The 4,023-nt window shown below is 51.4% G+C and overlaps 1 non-coding gene across 1 annotated transcript; it reads right to left on the bottom strand.

The window, feature by feature from the left end:
- Positions 1 to 3,632: 3,632 nt before the first annotated feature.
- Positions 3,633 to 3,706, bottom strand: TRNAK-CUU (transfer RNA lysine (anticodon CUU)). Its single transcript has one exon. It is a non-coding gene; the product is annotated as a tRNA-Lys (tRNA).
- Positions 3,707 to 4,023: the final 317 nt, after the last annotated feature.

The raw sequence follows: 4,023 nt of genomic DNA, 5'->3' as shown, positions 1-4,023 counted from the left end.
GTTTGGGAGCAGTCTCGTACCAAGAAGTGGAAGGCAAATGTAAATCTGTAGCCTTTGCCAGCTGAGGACTGTCTGATAGCAAAACTTGCTATCCCATCCACCAGCTGCAGTTCTTGGTCTTGAAATGGACCATCACTGAGAACTTTGGAGACTACTTGTGTGGTGCTCAATTTCAGGTATGGACAGAGAACAATCCACTGACTTATGTGTTAACAAGGGCTAAGCTGGATGCTGCAGGGCAGAGATGGGTGGCTACTTTTGCTAGCTGTGACTTCAGCATTCAATACCAATGATTTGGTATAATAGGGAGTGTGATTTACCAGGAGCACCAATTCTTGGTTGTGGGGAGGATGTAAGCAGGGTCAGAATGAACTCTACCCTGACATCTGTTGGTGATATGCTGTAAAAATCTTTTGTTGCTGATGTGCATGGTCACACCCACCCCGCATTGCATGATGGGGGTGCTTGTCCAAATGGTCATTTCGGCTGCTGTGAGATCCCCGATCTCTTTCTTATTTGGGCAGGAGTTATAAAGTCTAGTAATCCTGGTGATATGAATCAAGGACAGTAGAACGGTCCTTAGCAGGTCATGCCTTTGGGAGTCACCCGAACCTACATATATCTCATTAGGCAAGGGACATGGGTTCCAAAGCATAGTGAAATATAGAAGTTTAAAAATGAATATTTAAATTTAGTACTATTGGTCTTTTTTGAAGTTTCTAACTGCAGATTTAATGGCTTTTTTTCTTGTCTAGTTTAAAAATAAAGCTCTTTGTAATTGTAGTACAAATTCAGTTCTATGCTACAGACCTAAGATCACTAATAGTAAAGTATAAATTTTAGATATACTTAGAGTGGGGGGTTCTGATCTCACTTACACACTGAAAGTTGTAAGCAACTTCACAGTTAGGTAAAATGCTCTTTTCCACTCTGACTGCATGGAAATTTTGCAGGTTGGACTCAGGGAATGCAGCTGGGGGGCAGGACTGTTGTGGCACATGCCCCATTTCTGCAACCAACATTTGCTATCTCACTCCATAATGCCAGACACAGAGCGACCTTTTACCTTTCAGAACCAGAATATATCACAGAAGAGATCTAATAGCATGAGCTTAAGGTGAGGGACTGTAGCACTAACAGCAATTTTAAGAGATTCAAAAATGTCTCTGCCTTTACACACCATAAACAGCAAAAACGGAATCAACTAAAACAACCACAGACAGCTAAACACCCATTCTTACCTCCCACATGCTTTTGGCATTTGGAACCCATACCCCTTAATGGTGAGTACATTTCAGGTGAGGGTGAAGCTGAAGGCTTAACTAAAAAACAGTTTAAGAAGTGCTCCTGTCTCTGGCACTCGGCTAACCAGCTCCCAATGGGGTCCAAACCCAAAATAGATCCCTTTTACCCTGTAGAAGCTGTAATATCCTGTGACCAGGACAGCTGCCTAGCAAACTGCGCATCTGCCTGCCAGTGTGAGAGCGCATAAGGTGCTAATCCAGATAGTGGTGGCTGAGTGGCAGCGGTTATGAAAAACCAGCAGAATGGTGCAGCAAAAGTGTGCTGGGCCCATAACCCAGAGATTAATGGATCAAAGCCATCCTCTGCTACATGTGTGCTTGCTTCTTTTCCCTCAGGACCTTCCAGCAAGGCACTGACCAGCAGAGCACCAAGAGCCTAGGCCATGAGGCTACCTGGACTGAAGGCAAGAGGCGGGCCTGGGTATGGCGAGGGCCTCCTGTCCTGGAATGAGTCTGCAGTACTTCCTGGTCCCCTTTTCCCACCCACACTGGCAGGCAGCGTGTGCTGCGGGAGAACAGGAAGGAGGCTCTCGGGACACCAGGCAGTACTGTGTGTGTGGCTGTCAGGGGAAAGAGCCTAGGCTCCTGACTCAAACTGCCATTGACTGGCGTGGCTTTGCACACCGTCAGCCAGGGCAGGCCAGGCTGCGGACGTGACTCAGGCGTGAGTAGCATGGCCGCGCTTCCCTGACAAGTCGTGAGGCAGGCCAAGAGCTTTGCACAGCCTACAGGGAAGTGGGAGGGAGGCGTCTTTGAGCCGGCGTGTCTCGTCTGCTTCTCCTTTGCCACTTGGGCGGAGGCGGGGAGAGAGCGAAATGTTCCTGGCTGAAAGTTTTTGTGCTCGGCCTTGAGGATTAAACCTGAGCCTCCAGAACAGCTGCTGGGAGATGGGTTTCTGAATGACATCCAGCCCGGTCTTCGGGCCACTAGCTGAATGCACTGAGGCCAAGAGGCAGCAAAATGGGACCTTTGAGGCTCTCCGCAGGCAGGGCCAGCTTTAGGAAGTGCGGGGCCCAATTCGAACATATTCGGCGGGGCCCCGGCAGGGATGACTAAAAAAAAAATCATGTAAATAAAAGCCTTTCATTTCTTAGCAGCCGGTTCCCTGTAAAAAGTTCTGATTTAAGGATGTGCAATAGTATGTATTTTTTGTACCAATAGGGTTACCATACATCCATATTTTTAAAATTTTCTCCCAGATGGTCTATTTAAGAACCAAAAAGGTGGACATGTCCAGGAAAATACGGATGTATGTTAACCCTACCTAAAATTCTTTTTTAAAAAGATGGGCCTGAACTAGAAATGAGCTCCGTTTCACATGTGTGGGTCCCCGCCACTCCCTGGGGGTGTGCTAGGGTGACCAGATGTCCCGATTTTATAGAGACAGTCCCGATTTGGGGGGTCTTTTGCTTATATAGGGTCCTATTACCCCCCACCCTGTTCCAATTTTTCACACTTGCTGTCTGGTCACCCTAAGGTGTGCACATGTGTGGGTCACAGCTGTTCACTGCCCCTCTCATTGCAGCAAGTGTGCAGGGTTACTGCCCTGGGAACTGCAGGGCACCAGTGGACATGGGGCTGGCTGGAGGCAGGGCAGGGGCTGACTGAAGGTAGGGTCTGGCTGCAAGCAGGGCAAGGCGTGCGGGGCCGGCTGCAGACAGGACAGGGGGTGCAGGACTGGCTGCAAATGGGCTGGCTTCAGGCAGGGCAGGGTGTGTGGGACTGGCTGCTGACAGGGGCTGGCAGCAGGCAGGGGGATGTGGGGTGGAGTGGGCTGGTTGGCTTCAGGCAGGGCCTCAGGGGAGTGCGCAGGGGTTGGCAGGCCTGGAGACAGAGGAGTGTGGGACTGGCTGGCTTAAGGTAGGGGAGTGCAACAAGGGTTGACTGGAGACAGGGCACGGGCTGCGGGGCTGGTGCAGGCAGGGCAGGGGGTGCAGCAGGGGCTGGCTGTGGGCAGGGGTGTGGGTACAGGGGGTACAGCCTACTCTGTACGGTAAGTGCCCCCTCCTCCACCAAGGTAGCAGCAGCAGCGCAGGGCTCGGGGGCTGTTTAAAGGGCCGGGGCAGTAGAAGCAAGGGGAGCCTCAGACTTTTTAAATAGCCCCCAAGTCTCCAGCAGTGGGGCTCTGGTGGCAATTTAAAGAGCCTGAGGCTCCAGTCCCTGCTGGGAGCCCCAGGCCCTTTAAATTGCCCCCTGGGGAAGCTGGGCCACCCTAGTACAGTGCACCAGCAGGGCTTGGGTGCGGGGCCCGATTCAGGGGAATTGGTTGAATTGGCCTAAAGCCGGCCCTGCCCGCAGGAAAGCAAGGAAGTAGCACAGGCTTATCACTGTCCCTGGGTGGGCTTGAACCACCATCCTTTCAGTTAAGAGCCAAACGTGCTGACCCATTGCACCACAGAGACACAGACAGGCCAGGCTGTATGGAGCACAACAGTCAGGAATCAGCTCAGGGTCCGATCTAGCAGATGCATGCAGTGGTTGGACAAGCAACAGCAAGGAACTGGACTGGTGCGGAGTGAAAGATCTGTGGGAAGGAACCGAAAATAGTACTGGGTCTGCAGTACAGGGCTTGCATACACTTTCTTTGGCCTGTTTTGCTGGAAGAGTTAGCAGGGCAAGCTTGTTAGTCACAGGTAAGGGGGTGAGTTTATGCAAATTCTGGACTCTGGGACCACAGCTGGGGTGGGACAGGCACAACTTTTGTGGCACATGCACCCTC

This window comes from Gopherus flavomarginatus, chromosome 5, assembly GCF_025201925.1.
Source record: "Gopherus flavomarginatus isolate rGopFla2 chromosome 5, rGopFla2.mat.asm, whole genome shotgun sequence".
Lineage (NCBI taxonomy): Eukaryota > Metazoa > Chordata > Testudines > Testudinidae > Gopherus > Gopherus flavomarginatus.
Note: the sequence above shows the minus strand (reverse complement) of the source record. Positions and strands in the feature narration are given on the sequence as shown.